The following is a 17,681-nucleotide window of genomic DNA, read 5'->3' on the forward strand; positions in this document are numbered from 1 at the left end:
AATTTACTGGCTTCAGATATGACTTGGTCATTCAGATTACTCCTAAGGTGATTCTAAAGTGCAGCAAACTTGAAAACCACTGGTGAAAAGCTACATACCTATTAAATGGCTTCCAATTAAAATCCAGATTCCAGATCTTACCAGTTAAATATTCTGGGGCAAAGGTCTGAGCCTTAGTTTTCTTGGGCATACAGGAAGAATGAGAACATCCTTGTGGTAGGGCTATTGGTAGCAAATGGGGATATATGTAAAACACTTAGCATGGTGCCTAACTCATAGTAGTCGCTCAGTATATGGCATTTATTTACTAATTTATTACCATCATTTTTGAGGTATGATCTTGCAACAGTGTTGCCCAGGCTGGCCTCAAACTCGTGATCTTGCTGGAGTTGAGCTCCATTTTTACTAGATATGCGATGTTGGCATAGTTATTTGACTTGTGAATCGCAGCTCTTTCCTGTGGATATGAGAATTCAACTAGATGACGCCCATGAAAACGTCTCTGCAAACTGCATGGAGGTAGGTTAGGGTCTGTTCCTGAATGTATTCTGATAACATCCCATTACAGTCTCTTCCCCTACGCCTACAAAAATGAAGTCAGAACCCCCGTCTTCAGTCCGACCCCAAGCTGGCCGCCGCCACTTGCGCGTCCTTGTCACGGCGCTGCGCGCTGTGACGCTCTCCGCGGCCACGCAGACCCGGGTTTCGGGAGAGGAGGTTCTACACCTGAGGTCCACGGGCTTGAACACGGCGGGGATATGGCTACTGGACCCCGGACCAGGCCGCCTCCTCCTAGCAGGTCCTTGGACTGTACGTCCACTCAACGAAAAAGTGCACAGGGGGACATCGGCTCTCACCCCCACGCAGCCGCCCAGCCATCACTGGCGCTCGGCTCGAGGCCCACGGCTGCGTCCCCAGATCCGCTGCCCCCGGGTGCGGAAGAACGCGTCTCGTAGAGCCGTCAAGTCGCGAGCCTTTAACTCAGCCCGAGGCTGCGAGGCGGGCACAGGGACTCCCAGTCCTCCTGGAGTTTCCGGGGCCGCCCTCGAGGCGGAGGGATGGGGCAGGAAGGAGGCGGGATCCGCCCGGGAAGAGCCTGCTCCGCTGGGAATCCCGGCGGTCCTCCACCCAAGACACTCGTCGTGAGCCCAAACCGCATCTCCTTTATATTGACTCTTCCGGCTTCCCGTTTTCCTTCTTTCGGGGAGGGGTGGGACTTCCCGTCTTGTCTTTGAGTGACTTCCGGATAGAGCTGCTGGGCTAAAAGCAAGTCGACACACGGGGGCCTTCGGCCACTCGGGGGGAAAAAGACGGAACTCAATTTAGGTTTTACTAGAGCAGTCGAAAGATCTTGCCTTTTGGTTGTGGTGTCCGGTGTTCCAGCCACCACAGAGTCGCCCTGGGAACGGCCGGAAGTCGCTAAAAGGAGAAACAGGAAGTCCCGCCTTTTCCTCCCAGAGGGAAGACGGTGAGCCGGAGGAGTCAGTCAGAGGGGCGAGTAGGAGCGATTCCGTCGGCAAACAGGTAAGTTATTCTCTGGCGGGGCGGGGGGCCTGGAGGCGGGGACCGTCCAGCGTCAGCGCGGGGCCTGGGGGCGGTGGCTTGAGGGCCCGGGGCCGGGCGGCTGGACACCCGGAGCCCCGTCAGGGCCCTTTGCTCTTTCTCCTCCCCCTCCCCCCGCCTCCGCCCCTCCCTGCCGCCGTTCCCTCCCGACGCCCGCCCAGACCCACGCCCGGACACACACCCTCGCCCGTCCGCTCGCGCTCGCCACCCTGCCCGGCGCCCCGACACGTCCCTGCGCGCCCGCCTGCTGCCCTCGCAGCCTGGCCCAGAGGCGGCCTCGAGTCCTGCAGTCCGCGGGTTGGCGCGCTCGCAGGCCTGTGGGGCCGCGGGCCTCGGTTTCCCCCGCCGCGCCGGCCGTCAGCACAGGACCAGCCCGGGCACCCTTCGTGCGCCCCCTGCGCCGGCACCGGGGCGGTCCCCCCGAACGGGAAGCCGGCGCTCCAACTGCAGCGCCGCTGGGCTCCGTGTGCAGTTCCGGCGGCGGCGTCCCTGGCCTGCCGCCCGCTCGCTCCCGTGGCACCCCCGGCCCCTCATGCCTCCGTTGTTGGCGACCCAGGTGTGGGCGGGCGGCTGCGCCTGCCGCGCTGGGCCACCCGCCCGCGGGACTAGAGCCGCCCGGTCTCTCCGCAGTCGCGTCGGAACCCCGGGCGGCCGCCCGCGCGTGCAGCGCTGGGCTGGGGTCTCCCGCTCCCGGACGCCCCTGTGCCCGGGCGTGCTTGCCCTCTCTCTGCAGTTAGTCTGGAGATGGGTGGCAGTAGCTGCTGACCCCTGTCGGTTGCGTTGGGTTTTGAGTGGCCCATTTATTTCATTGAGCGATTCTGGAATAGGACTTCTTGGCAGGGCTGGCAGCCATGGACACTTGTAGGATTTCTTAATTTCGTAGGTAATCATAGTGTAATGGTATACTGAATTATTACTGTACGGTCTGTGCCTATGGGACTAGATACAGTATGCATCTGTTTGGAGGTGTTATATCCAGTTGGAACACTGTATAGGAAAGTGAACTAACATTGATTAAAATTATTAGAAGAGTTCAAATACCATTTGACATACTCTGTATATTTTATGTAGCACAACAGCCTTATAAAAATTATTCCCTTTATGCAAACATTTAGATTAAATAATTTGACCAAAATTTGTGTTGGGGTTCAAATCTGCAGATACTACTGTTTCAACTTTGTTACAAGCAAAATTATTAATTTACCGGCACAAGGCAGTGCTCTCTGGTAGTTAGTTAATGTCTTTTGGCATGACATGTGTGGCAAGTGTGATGATGTCTGATAATAGTTGATACTGGTGCATTTAAAAAATGCTTATTTTGGAATATTTTGTAATTACAGGAAACTTGAAAGATAAGACAGTTGCATTGGTACCTTTGAAAGCAAAGGAAAAGGGATCCATTTCCAAAAGATTAGTTCCTGCATTATTCCAAACAGTATTCTAGGTGCTAGAGATTGTAACTGTAACTTCCCTCAATGATTTTGAGATGTAGTTAAAATATAGGTATTTCAATAAATATGACTTTGTTAAGTACTGCAATATAGGTATGAAAGCACCACTGCTTAGTGAGGAATGGCAAAAACATCATGCAGGAATTAGTGTTTTGAGTTAGGTTTCAAGGACTAGTGTGTATTCACTTGGTTAAAGGGACATATACCCAACATTGATTCTAAATATGCTTGTTTTATTAGAAGAGAACTCTTTAACTTTAATAAAATAGGTTCCTAATTTGTTTCTTCTCTCTTGTCATCTTTAAGAAAGTGGTTTGTACCAGGTGCCATGGCACACACCTGTAATCCCAGGGATGTGGGAAACTGAGACAGGAGGGTTGCAAGTTCAAGGCCAGTCTCAGCAACTTAGGCGCTAAGCAACTTTGTGAGACCCTGTCTCAAAAGATAAAAAGGACTGGAGATATAGCTCAGGGGTAAAGCACTTCAATACACTTTATCCAGCCCCTCCCCACAAAGTGGTTTGTTTCTGAAAATGATAAAAATTCTAGTTTATAAATCCTTGGATAAAAGAAGAGGCTGTGTAGTTCTAATTGGTACCTTGACACCCTCAGTATTAGTTGACATTGGGTGTTTAAGCATGAAAGGTGACCCTCCACTGAGAATTTTCCTTTCTTTCTAAATGATTAGTAGTGGGATTAAGTAATCCATTCAGGAAACATTTGCCTTAGGGTAAAATGAGGAAAGAGGTAGTGGGGAATATACAGCCAATGGGCACTGGCGCTACAATCCGATGTTAGTAACAGTAGAAATGGACTCTGGCTGGCTTAATCAGGAAATGAATTTATTGGGAACTCTAATCTATTTTATCAAGGATAGTATTCTCTAATAAAACAAGCATATTTAGAATAAATGCCGGGGAGATGTCCCCTCAATGGAGTGAATACAAACTAGTCCTTGAAACCTAACTCAAAACACTAATTTCTGCAGTAGCTTTCAGAATTGATGGTAGGGCTGGAGAAGTGGGTTTGACAGGATCAAAAAGAGGCTGGGTGGTTGAGACCATAGTCTAGGTCATTTTCCATAAATAGTCTGGTCAGAATTTTGCTGCTAGCAACGTTGCTTCTAGAAAACTGTCTTCATTGCTGTAATGCTGACTCTCTTGTTACTGGGAAGTCTACTAACTTCTCTTGCCTCCTTGTGTCAGTTTTTTTTTTCTTTCTGGCATTTAAAGTTCTGGGTGGGAACATGAGGTTGACCAAGCCATCATAGTTCCTAGAGATGAGAGAGATGGAATAGCTGTTCTCTGACTTATATTTCACAGAAACACATATGACAAATGAGACCAAAGAAATAAAAAGGTAACTTGGGATCTAGGTAGCCCTAAAAGCAAAAAATGTTCAGCATAACCACTTAACCTAGATTTTGATTAGGGAGGAATTCCAGAAGGGGATGATATCCAAAGAATGAATAGAACTAGTTGGACAAAGATATAAAGAGAGAATGCTGAGTAGAATTTCAGGTAGAGTATTTCCAAGAATCAGGAGTAACATGGAACATTTTAGGAGTTTAACTTTAGGGTGTTGGATTGCAGAATATGAGAGGCTGGAGAGGCCTCTTTGAAGAATGTAGGCAGCAGAGTGGCATATGCAAATTTGTCAGCTGTGATTTTTAACCACTCTGTTTACAACTTGAGTTCATTTGAGTGGTGTAAGTCTGGAGGAGAAGGGTCTTTTAGAGGCTGTTGTGATTTATGAGACATCACAGTAAACTGGCCAAGAATAATGGCCTGTGAGGTAGAAGGAGGGACTTAATGGTATGTATTTACAGTGTATTTGGAGAAAGTTTGTGAGAGAGGAGAGTGAGATGGAGGAATCAGTGTGAACACTAAAGTATCTACTTTGGGTGATAGGGTAGATCCTGTTGTCCAGTTCTGGGATTGGCAGTGGTGGAAGGGGAGCAGATACTTGGGAAAATGGTTTCAGTTGAGATAATGAGTAGGCATTTATGTGGGTGAGTATGAATTCCAGAGGACCCATAACATCTCACAGTTTTCTCATAGGTGTGTGTGCATATCACCTTCTTCACTAGATTAGAGCAAGAGCCAGCTTTCGTGTTTAGAGGTTCCTTGCATAGTGTCTTGTATATAGAGGGTAGTCAGTAAATATTTGTAGAATTTAATTCACAGGAAACTGGTTTTGGGAGTGAGAGTGAGTATGGCAGTGTGGAGAGGAAGGAAAGTACATTGATGTGTATATAACATTATGTCTATATATTATAAATGTACATATGTACACGTGTGTGCGCGGGCACCAGGTGCAGTAGGGTACACCTAGAATCCTACAACTTGTGAAGCTGATGCAAGGAGGATTGCAAGTTTGAGGCCACCTCAGCAATTTAGCAAGGCCCTATGCAACTTAGACATTATCTAAAAATAAAAAAAATAAAAGGGCTGGGGATGCAGTTCAGTGGTAGAGCACCCTGGGTTCAATCCTTAATAATAAAAAAAGAAGTAAAAATAAAAATAATATGTACATGTATATGCACATGCAGATGTATGTCTTGATTTTCTTGCAGCACTGGTGAGGAGTCCAGATCTGTTGTGGTGTAAACAATCTTTTTTGGGGGGCACTACTGGGAATTGAACTCAGGGACCCTCCACCACTGAGCCACATCCCCAGTCCTGTTTTGTACTTTATTTAGGGATAGGGTCTCACTGAGTTGCTTAGTGCCTTGCTTTTGCTGAAGTTGGCTTTGAACTCGTGTTCCTCCTGCCTCAACCTCCTGAGCCACTGAGATTACAGGCATGTGCCACCATCCCCAGCAAGAGTCTTTTGTTATTGTTATTCTCTTGTGACTGTAATATCTTTTTATGGTTATTGTATAGGTAAATCATGATTATAACAGTTCTGATTATCTACCAATTCCAACTACCTGGAATATAACCTAGAAGTAGCCCTTATAAGAGGCAGACTTCTAGTGCAAAACTTTCTATAATGAAGTTAATGGCAGTGTCAAAGTATAAAGTAATTAATTACAGTTTCCCTCAATAAATCCAGAATTTCCAAAATTTATGGCTGGAAGAGGAACCTTTTGGAGGAGAAGATGAAGGTAGACGAAATAGTCCTCAGTGCTATTTTCTTTAAGTTTTATTTTTTCCTTTTGAGCATTATTGCTTTTATATTCATATGGTTAGTTTCCATATGTGATATCCCTCTTTTAATAATTTGGTTCTCTTGAGTTAGCCTAGAAAATTGGAAATGTGTAAATACTAAGGGATAGTAGAAAGCATTAAAGATAGAATTCAATGGAAATACCAGTGGTAATGTTTTCAAGCTCTTAGTTTTTATGAACACTGTTCATAATTTCTTTTATTCAAAAATTAAAAGCTTCCCTTTTTTAAAGTTTTCCCATGTCTGATGTAGTCTATTTAATAGGGTAATATAAATATGTTGTAGGGAAATATAAATATGTTGCCATCATAAAGCTTATAGTCTTATTCGGAAACACAGATTGTTGGGATGTTTAAAATCTCATCAGGCCTTGGCACCATTATGTACCCATAGTACATGTTAAATAACTATAAGTCGAGATGAAGTAAAAAGAATACAGGGGGGAAATACAATAGGTTGTTTATCTAGAGAGATTTTTGTGGTGTAGAGAAAGTTACTGTGTTCTTCAGTCTATTCTTTTTTAGGCTATTAATGAACAATTATAATTTATTACAGTTTAATCCTTATTTTCAATTACTAAGTTTTTCTTAAGCATGATTATTTGAGGAATAGCACAGTTTTATGTTATGTCACAGTTTTATGTCAACCCTATGCCTGTTGTCTTTCATCTGAAATATTTTTAAAACATATTTTTTTTTGGTGTCAATGGAGCTTTATTTTATTTACGTATATGCAGTGCTGAGGATTGAACCCAGTGCCTCACACATGCTGGGAAAACACACTACCAATGAGCCACAAACCCAGTCCTTGAAATACCTTTTTAAAGCACTTTACTTTTAAAGAATTTTAGAATTAAAAACAAAACAAAAACAGTAGTAGTCCAGATGAGTTTTCCTGTGTTTCTTTCATCCAGTTTCCCCCTTTGCTAAGATTTCATGTATCTAGAAAGCAATTGTGGAAACCACACAATTGGTATAGCTCAACTCAGGATTTTTTTTTTTTTTTTTTCCATTTCATCAGTTTGTCCTACTGATATTCTTTTTCTGGTTCAAAATGTAGTTCAGGATCTTACTTTGTGTTTAATTATCATGTTATCTTAGTCTTCCAATCTGTGATAGTTAATTTTTATTTTTATTTTTTCATGACCTTGATTCTTTTGAAGAGTTCTGGCCAATTATTTTGTAGACTGTCCTTCAATTTGGATTTGTCTGGTGTTCTTTCATGATTAAATTGAGGGTTAAGCTCTTTTGACAAGAACACCACAGAGGTGAAGTCATGCCCTTAGTGCATCATATCAGGAGCTACGTGACATAGATGTATTGTCTTATTGGTTAATATGACTTTTATATTTTGGTTGAGAAGGTGTCTGTCAGGTTTTCATTTCTGAGATTAAAAATTTCCCTTTGTAATTCATGACCAACCTTTTGTGGTTTGGGTGGAAAAGTTTAAAAGAAATGAACGTATGTCATAACGTTTTAATCTGACCCTCTAAGATACTCCTTATCTTGAGAAGCTTTGTTAGAACCAAACATTGTCAGGGAAAGGTAAAGATACAGGCTGTTGGAAGGAACTTGTGCTTGATATAAATTAGTCTTGAATTGGCAGCTGTGAAAACTGTCCCAATTCTGTTGCTGTGATTCTGTGATCTGTCTCATGACTCTTCCAGTGCAAAACTTTCTATAAAATGTGTTATACCTGTAAGACTGGAAGACACCACACCACAGGACACAGATTATAAAAGAGGTTTTCCGCTTTATTACAAAAGGCTGTGTGTTTATATAGGTCTAAGGAGAGGTAGCAGGGGCTGAGGTAGATAACAGGTCGCCCGTTTATTGGCAAGCTCTTCCATATGTCAGTTCCGGAGCCCAAGAAGTTAATTCTAATTGGGGCTAAGGCTTCCCATCAGCAGGGTTTGAACATTGGCACCGGCGGGAAGTTTCGCGCCAGTGAAAGAAACAAAGAGGGGAAAGAGGGTCGTTAGACGCCATGTTGTTTTTTTTTCCTGGGGTGCTGCGCCATTATATGTTTTCCCAACACTACCTTCCTTCCTTCTGTGGGGAGTTGAGCCCAGGCTCTTTCACATGATAGGCAAGCTCTCTACCACTGAGGTACACTCCCAGATTGTTGTGCTGAATTTAATAAAAGTTGTCCCTAGAGCATTGAATGAGATTTTGGGGCACATTTTATGAATTCTTCCTGGAGTAGGGTGGAGATCATTGTGTAATTTGCAAATAACCTTTCAAATTTTCATTTTGAAAATTTCCATTTTTTTTTCTGCCTCAGTGAGAGCAGAATAAACCCAATAAAGTAATGGTTAACACTGAATCAGTATTTCACTGGTGTTCTTGTTGTGTCCTCCCTAAATTATAATTGGATGTGGTGTGTGTGTGTGTGTGTGTATGTGTGTGTGTGTGTGTGTGTGTGTATACACATACACACTTCTTTATCAAATAGGACCTTCCCAAGCGTGGGATACATTTTAAATTCACATGACTCAACTGTCAATGGCAGGTCAATTAAAGTCTTTATTTAGAAGCCAAAACTGAAATGTTTAGAAGTCAATCCAGAAAGATAGTTATATGACTCTGGCAGATAAGAGGTTCTTAAACTGATCATAGAAAGTGCATATCACAGGGGAAGAAATTCATATGTTAGACAATATTAACAGTGACAACTTATGTTCATTAGGAAAACCATCAAGAGAATGATTAGGTCATAAGGGAGAATAAATATTTCTGTACATATTACTGATAAAAGGTTAGTATCCAGAAGGGTAAGTAATTCCAGATTAATAAGAACAGAAAAAGGTACAAATCACCCAAATAGGCATCTCACAGAAGAGGAAACCTTAATGTAAAGATGCTTAACTTCATTAGTAATTAGGGAAATGCGTTAGTAATTAGGGAAATTAAGCCAGAAGTGTGTAGTTTATACATATTAAGTCAGCAACAATGTAAAAAATCAGACAGTGTTGTTGGGAGGATAGGAAATAACAAATGCTTGTGTTTTAACTGGTGGGAGTATAAATTGATGCAGTAACTTTGGAATTATCTAATATTGAGGTGCATGTACTCCAGCTCATTCTCACACTTAGTCTTTATCTTAGTGCTGTGGTTCTGAATTGTTTCCCAGCTTCACTTGGAAACTTGTTCAAAATACAGATGTTTTGGGTCCTGCTCTTGACTTGTTGAATTAGCACCTTTGAAACTGTTCCAGGTTTCTTGTCTTACCAAGTCCTTGAAGAGACTTGATGCTAAAATTTGAAAACCACTGTTTTCATGTGCTTGAGTGCTTAGAGACATGTGCAAGGACGCTCATAGTCACAGTTTGCAAAAGAAAAGATTGGAAGCAATCTTCATTGTAGAAGGATGGATAAATACATTGTATTAAATTCACGTAGAAAAGTATTATACAGGGGGAATGCACGTTAGCTATTTGCATCACTGAGTATAATAAACAATTGGAACGTAATCTTGAAGAAAAAAATTACAATGGGTTGAGGTTGTCACTCAGTGTTAGAGTGTTTGCCTAGCATGTGTGAGGCACTAGGTTTGATTCTCAGCACCACATATAAATTAATAAAAATAAATAAGGGTCCATTAGCAACTAAAATATTGAAAAAAATTACATGTATAATAAGATTACATATAGTTTTTTTTTAAGTTAGAAACACATAAAACAATTGCATATTGTTAGGAATACAGATAGGGTAAAATAATGAAGAAAAGCATGTAGGTTACAAACTGGATTCAGGTTAGTAAGTAACAGAAGAGGTAAGGTGGTAAGGAGGGGAAGTCGTAGGGAGTGACTCAGGTAATACTAATTAAACTGCAATCTCAAGATCTTGTTAATGTATGCATTAAAATTATTTTTGTATTTGTAAATATTTAAAAATGTTTTTATTTTGCAAAGTCTCTTTACATAGGGACTGTTCAGTTTGTATGAGAAAAGTGTGATGAGGTGAGGACAAGATCTTGGAGAAGTGTGATAAAACTTACTCTTATGAGTACTGCCAGGACATCTGGTTTTGATGATAATGATGGTTAATACCTGCCAAGCACCGCCTGTGTGCTAGGCACAGGTGTGAGTGCATTACATGCTGAGTTTGTGTACCATGAAATAAGTGAGAATTATATCCTGCAGTGGATCCTGCAGAAGCAGGCACTGTTAACTATCCTGCCTTAGAGAAGAGGCAGCTTAGCCATGAGCATAGATCCAGGCGGATAGGCTTCTGACTTTTCATCTCTGTCATACATGATCAGAGAAGGAAGACAAGCATAGACAGTAAGAAAGAAAAATAAGTCAAGAAAGGAATGGGAGTGTAGAGAAAGCCTGGTAAAGTGTATATTTATCCTTTTTTCAAAGTTAAGTTTATCATATTTTGTTTTTTAACTAAAATGGATGACTTTATCATTTTAGCAGATGATGGGCCTCTAAAGTCTGCCAGTTCATTAGGAAATTGTATCATGTGACAGTGCTTGAGAAATCATACTTCTTTGCTTACTCATTTTGTTGCTAAAAACAGCCACTTTTGGGAAACCAGCATTTACACATTTTTTTCTTAGCCTTTGATAACATTGTTTTCCTTTGTCATATTTTCTAGTATTATTGGGGTCTCTCTCTCTCTCTCTCTCTCTCTCTCTCAGGATTTGTCCTGTGGGACCTCCTGTACTAGGCAAGAGCTCTAACACTGAATTATACCCTTAGCCCTTTTTATTTTATTTTGAGGTAGGGTCTCACTAAGTTGCCTTGTTTGTACTTGAACTTGGGATTCCCTTGTCTCAGCCTTTGTAGTAGCTGGGAATATAGTGGTGCCTCACCATGCCACAGAAGAGTTTGCTTACACTGGAGACTTTCTCTTAAGCTATTATGTGTCACAATCACCTCTTGAAATTAACAAATGCTGAAAAAATAAAAATATATTTCTAGAAGTCCTATGTCAAATTAATGTCCTATGGAAGCAAATAACACTGTTATTTTTGTATGATATTCAGAGTGCTAAAATTGCCTAAACACCATGAGAACTGTCAAGGTTTGTAATTATGAAATATCATACTATCTGGCACAAGAAGTTGACAGCTCATGAGAGTCCTTCCATGGTAGGGATGTCTGCATTTACGACACATGTGTTGATGGTAGGAAATCCCTTATAGGCAAATATGGAACATTGGCTTCTTACAACAGATTTCAGGTACTTCAGCTCTTCTAGTTTTAACTACATTTTGTTGAAGCTAGATAATCTCAGGCTTAATTCTAAACACTTTGTAATGTGTTTATTCATACCTTTATTTTCTTAAATAATTCTTCTATGCTGTGCTTTTTCTTATATGAAAAAAATTTTAAATAAAGACAAGGTAGTGAAAAACCTGATAGGGAGAAGACATCGTTTTACACAGTTGGAGTAATACTAGTGTGATTCATCAAATGTAACCAAAGCACACATATGCTTTTCAGTTATTAAATATAATGGGAACTCTGTGTTTTAAATGCAAAGGAAGCAGCAATCTACTTCTTTGGAAGTATACAATTGTTATTTCTTCTGATTATTAATTATGGATCAGAATTTGATATATAATTATTGGGTCAGTTATTATAGAAGGAGAAATATCAGTTATTGGAATACATGATAATTTCAAATATAATTATAAAACTGTTAGAATTTAAACTAAGGTGGCAATGTACTTTAAAAAATAGCTTAGAAAATTTAGGTTATTGAAGGGAAGGGAGTAGAATTTATAGTCGTCCAAAAACACTAAATGGTTTTCATTAAGAATCTTAAGGGTACAAAATCTAATTTTCTTTATGGGTAATATTTTTTAATATTTCACCATTAATGCCACATAATTTCAAAATGGTAGGTTAGAACAGTCACAGTAATTTTGTGTGTCAAATTTGAATGCAGGCAAATGTCCATGGAATCTCTGTGTGATAGTATTTCTTATCATTCCGGATTCAGCCCTCAAATTCCCCCTACCCCAAACACTCCTCTCTTTTTGCCTTTCCTTCCATAGCTGTAGGTCTAGTAAATAATATATTAAGTGTACATTTTTTGAATGGTTTGGAGGAACTTTAATCTAGTGGTTCCCAAATTTGGCTTATGATAATTGCTCATGGAACTCTAAAAGTACAGATTTTTGTCCCTGTGCCAGACTTTTTCTTCATCAGAATCTCTCCATGGCTAAGAGCTATAGAGTCACATTTTTTTAATTAGCTAAATTTGTTAAGGATTGGTTTTATCTATGTCAAAAAACAAAATCACAATACATTCAGTGATGTATCTAATTGGATTTTATTTGTGCCTCGTGAATTAGGGCAGTCTTCATTCTATAACATAGAGTGAGAGCTGCCACCGGCAGTAGTAGAGCAGTGGTCTTTGGAGGTGGGATCAAGGAAACAGAAGAATAGGAAAAAAACTAGTAAGCATAAGTTTACTTCACGTATTATATCCTGCAGTGGATCCTGCAGGAGCAGGCATTGTTAAAGCAGAGGAGATTTCTTTATGCTGATTCAGGTAGACTGTAACCTTCTGTTTTTAGGAAAAATGGGTCTGTTTTGAGATCTCTCTGCTTCCTTAAAATTTCAGTTCCTTGATGTGCTATTTAGCATGAGTGACTCCATTTTGGTTTGATGTGTGAGGGTGTTAGTCTTATTACATTGGTTCCAGCTACATTATCCAAATCTAAAAGGAAGGATTATGAATACGTAGAAAGTTAGTAGTATACAGTTTTCTCTCACAACATATAAAATTTATCAAATTCTTCAGAATATAGAAGAATAATATTACAGTTAGGACATTTTAGTAAATTGTATTGTATCCTCGGAAATATAATATGAAGGTGCCATATTAAATGACAACTTGCGATGTTGCCTGTGAAGTGTTATCAGCAATGGCGAAGTGATTGATTCTCAGAACACTTTTGTTTAATAATGGACTTAGAGCTGAGAATTTTTTATTTTTTTGGATTATTTGGAATTTGTATAATTTAGAAATTAGTAAATGAACCAGTTATAATGTAATGCAGTTTCCAAACTTCATTTTTTTTTTTGTCTATTCCTTCATTGGTTTTACTGTACTTTATAAACTTGCCCTTGTTATAAGAAAGTAATAATACATGTGTAGTCATACGTTGATGTATTATTTTTAGTAATACATATTTGAATAATACATAATTATTTAAAATGCCTTACTCATGGTACAAACTTTGAGGTGCTGCTGGAGGTGTTTCTGTTACATTCTGGGAAACACTGTTCACATGATGAATGCTATTTTTTAAGTATCTTTGCTGCTTAATCCATAAAATTCTAATATAACTACCTGGGAACTAGCAGACATACTGTCTAATGGGGCGTTGGGCATAGCCTTTTCCTGTAGCAATGGTTAGGATTCTGTTTGGTTAATGTGTACATCAGTTGTTGAGGGAAAGCAAAATCAGCATATCTATAAAATTTATAAGCAATGTTAATCATGATCTTCTAAAGCTAGTACTGGGCTTCAAGAAATGGTAATGAGGGGCTGGGGTTGTAGCTCAGTGGCAGAGCATTTGCCTAGCATGTGTGAGGCACTGGGTTGGATCCTTAGTACTGCATAAAAATAAAATAAATGAATAAATAAAAAATAAAATAATTAAAAATATATAGCTTTTTAAAAAAGAAATGCTAATGAATGTGAATTTCACTGAAACCAAAATGAAATTCTTGGAAGAAATTGATGCTGTTGGAGAAAAAGAGCTTGATGATAATCCCTGGAGGAAGAAGATAGCATGAGTTTGGAGGGCCCATAAAGCACTGCTATATTACTGATTTAAATTCCATCTCTATCTTCAAATTTTCCTTATGAATTCTGCCGAATTCCATTTTTTCTGCTTTACACTAAATTTCTGTTAATGATTTTTACATCCCACTCTCTCAACTGTTACAAATAAGAAAAGGGTAATCTCCAAACCTCACTTAACTAACCTTATTTTGTCACTAGTTTAACATGCTTTTATTTTACCTCATCTAAAAATTACAAAACTAAAGTTATCTAAAATTTTACCACCTTTTCTTTTACCATCTCTCCTCTCCTGCTCTTATTTATCCTGCCTGCTGGGTGTTAATGAATTAAAAAACTATAAGATAAAATATGGATAAAGGCATTCAGGAGAGGATATAGGACTAAATATGAGTTAACTCCAAACTTGTAAGTTTCAGTGTACTCAGTGTCTGCGGTATATAATATTCTTCAACAAAATTCTGGAATATCTAAATAAGTAGCATTCTCTTTAGCTGAAAACAGATGTTTTGAAAAATATTCAAAGTATTAATTTATAGCGATAACTGTTGTGTGGAGTAAGTCCAGAAATTTTTTTGTAATTTTTATTTTTTAGTTGTAGTTGGACACAATACCTTTATTTTATTTATTTATTTTTTATGTGGTGCTGTGGTTCAAACCCAGTGCCTCGCACATGCTTGGCGAGCACGCTACTGCTGAGCCACAATCCCTGCCCTAACCTTTTGTCATTTTTATGAAGCTTTATATTCCTGTGACCTTCCTGACAATTCCTCAAGATGTTATGGAGGTCTTTTTAAGCTATATGAACGAAAAACATCCCCAACTTTCCTCCCCTTTTAAAATTTGGAAATAGTTTTAAATTTATTGTAAAATGTAAAGTAAAGCTAGAAAACTTTTCTAGAATACCTGCATAAATTATTATGAGTCATCTATTGTTGTCATTTGGTTCTCTTTTTTTTTTCATTTCATTTTTTGTGTTGGTGGTGATCAAACTCATGGCTTTGGTGTATAAGCAAGTGCCCTACCACTGACCTGCACCCCAGCCCTAACCTATTCGTTTTATCTTTTTCTCTCTTTCTCATGTACACTCTCTATACACATCTGCGTGTACACCCACAGTATACACACTTTACTTTTCTTCCTGCACCAGTTGAGAGCAAGTTAAATACCTTGTGACCCTTAACCCATGAATACTTGGTTGTTGTCTTCTAAGAACAGAGACACCATCTTATATAATCAAACTACTGTTATCAATTTTGTAAATTTACCTTAGTTCTTCTTGCCAGTTATCCTGTCCTTAGTGCATTTTCCCTGCCAGCAGGACTTGTCAGAGAACAGGCGTTACATTTAGTGGGCATGCCTCTTCAGCTTCCTTTAAGCTGGAACATTCCCATAGCCTTTCTTTGTCTTTTATGGCATTGACATTTTTGAAAAATGCAGTCTTCCTTGCCATTTTTTCCCTTAACTAAAACAATCCTCCTGGTGTATCTGCTATGTCTTCTTGATTAGGTGGAAGTTTTGTATTCTTGTCTGCAAAGATTCATGGTGATGTGATGTGAGTGATGTGCTTTATGAGTGTCACATCTGGGGGCACACCATGTACATGGGACCTTCTTTGAGGATGTTGATTTTGATCACCTAGGCAAGATATTGCCAATCTTCCCAGTGCCCAGTTCTTCATCATTTGTTTGTCTTCTCTTGAACTACTAAGTGGTTTGTGGGAAGATAATTTAACATCATACCTTCTTCTGCTACATATCAAAAATATCCCTTCAGATTTAGCATCCATTGAATGTTATCGCCAACATGATTTTCTGTCTCCAATACTCCCTCAATACTTTCCAGTTGGCCTTGCATTCTACCATAAACAGAGCAATTCCTTTGCCCTCTTCTCCCTTTTTTTCTCTCTCCTGCCTACCTATTCATCCACCTAGCAGTCTAAATGCACTTATTCACTCCTACATTTTAATGGCACCACATTTTTTTGATGCTCAAGGTGACTCCTGTGTCTTCATGATATCATTTTCTTCTTCTTCTTTTTTTTTTTTTTTAATTTTTGCTACCTTTTTACATTAGATGCTCCAGCCTCATGTATCTGCCTTGCCTGTCCTAGAACTGGCCATTTCTTCAGAAGCCCAGTTTTTTGTTTTTTAGTGGGCAGTAATATTAAAGGCCAAGGTTTGGGTGCTGGATATGCTCAGTGTCACTGACCCTCTTTCTTACAGCCCCTAGCCCCCATATATATTGGGGGCTTGTATATTTAACATGAGGTCCAGTGAGTCACAGGTAGCTCTCTTGGCATCTGGTGTTTGACCAAAATTAGACCTTAGACATCTCTGGTTTAATTACAAGTCACCCCTGTTTTTCCTTTTATTTTGTGGTACTTCAGTTCTAAGTTTTGTCCATGTACCACAATTGTTAAGTGCGTTTCCATCTTCCCCTTTTCTCATTAGGAGTAGTCCTTTCCCATTACTTCAACAACGTGAAGAGACCTTTTTTAAAGCTTTCCACTCAGTCACATTCTCCCCCAAAGTAATGTATTTTGGAAAGTTATAGGAAAGTTCCAGTAAGAGGAGGAAAAAATTACCTATAATTTAACAACCCAGAGGGGAGAAAAAAGTACCAGCTTTATTTTACATAGGTGAACTTGAGTACAACTATATTCATTTAAACAATTTAATACTGAAGTTTTCTCTTTTCTAAATATACTTTCTTAATACCCAGATCTTCTGTACCTAATAATTTATATTCCAAATGTCTAGAGGCCTGATCGTTTTATATGGTGTGTTAGCTTATTGACATTTGGAATTATAGTGTTTTCCAGATTTCTTCCAAAATTAGTAGTTTTAGTCTTTTTTTCCCTGCAGTTCTTTGATTAGCGATTGTATTCCATCTTTTCATGTGGACCTGATAAATCTGTCTCAACAAGAACAGTGTGGAATATGTCTTTGCCTTTTCTTAGTTATCTTGCTCCCAGATATAAATTTTGAAAATACCTTTTCCTGCTGTAATGAAAAGCAAATCCACTACTAGGAGTACTGCTTTTTACTCTTTCAGTGTTCAGCAACTCCTTAACATCAGAGATTTTCTCAATGGATTTAGGAGTCTTAGTCTTTTTCTTCTTGCTTTTACAAAGAAGCTATGGCTCTGGAAAGTATTATGAGTCATCTATTGTCTCTGCAGGGCCTGCAGCTTGTTACCGGTATAGTTGGGGTGAAAGCAAAGACCTCACTATTTGTAGCTTAATGTTCTTTTTTCACTAGGGTATAGAATTTTTGGTGTGAATACACTTTGTGTTTCTTCAATTTTTAAAAAAATATTTATTTTTAAAATTTTTAAGAGGACACAATATCTTTATTTTACATTTATGTGGTGCTGAGGATTGAACTTAGTGCCTCAAGCATGCTAGGTGAGCACTCTACCGCTGAGCCACAACCCCAGCCCCCTGTTTCTTTAATTTTATACTCCTAATTCTTTTTGCTTTTATTACTATTGTAAGTGCTATATTTTCATGCCTTTTGAAGAAGAGGAGGAGGAGGAGGAGGAGGAGGAGGAGGAAGAGAAGAAGAAGAAGAGGAGGAGGAGGAGGAGGAGGAGGAGGAGGAGGAAGAGGAGAAAATTTAAGGAATATAGACTAACTTATGGAATGCTTTTTTATAGCTGCATTATAAATTCTTGAAAATAAGAGGTCTAATGGAAACACTTAATGAGAAAGGAGGGGTTCTA

At 39.4% G+C, this 17,681-nt stretch overlaps 1 protein-coding gene across 7 annotated transcripts in view; it reads left to right on the top strand.

Annotated features, from left to right (window-relative positions):
• Positions 1-302: 302 nt before the first annotated feature.
• Positions 303-17,681, top strand: part of Znf407 (zinc finger protein 407) — a 433,003-nt gene continuing 415,624 nt past the window's right edge. For 4 of the 7 annotated variants that reach the window (XR_009227120.1, XR_009227121.1, XM_046448590.2 and 1 more), the window contains exon 1: positions 1,375-1,524. The gene's annotated coding sequence lies outside the window, so the exon portion shown is untranslated. Of the gene's footprint in view, positions 520-1,371; positions 1,525-17,681 lie in introns of those variants that run through there. The other 3 variants (XM_046448588.2, XM_058580688.1, XM_046448589.2) reach the window with 2 other exon arrangements.

This window comes from Marmota monax, unplaced genomic scaffold (assembly GCF_021218885.2).
Source record: "Marmota monax isolate L192 unplaced genomic scaffold, Marmota_monax_Labrador192_F-V1.1 WCK01_AAM20220418_F8-fsc00060, whole genome shotgun sequence".
In the NCBI taxonomy this organism is placed as follows: domain Eukaryota; kingdom Metazoa; phylum Chordata; class Mammalia; order Rodentia; family Sciuridae; genus Marmota; species Marmota monax.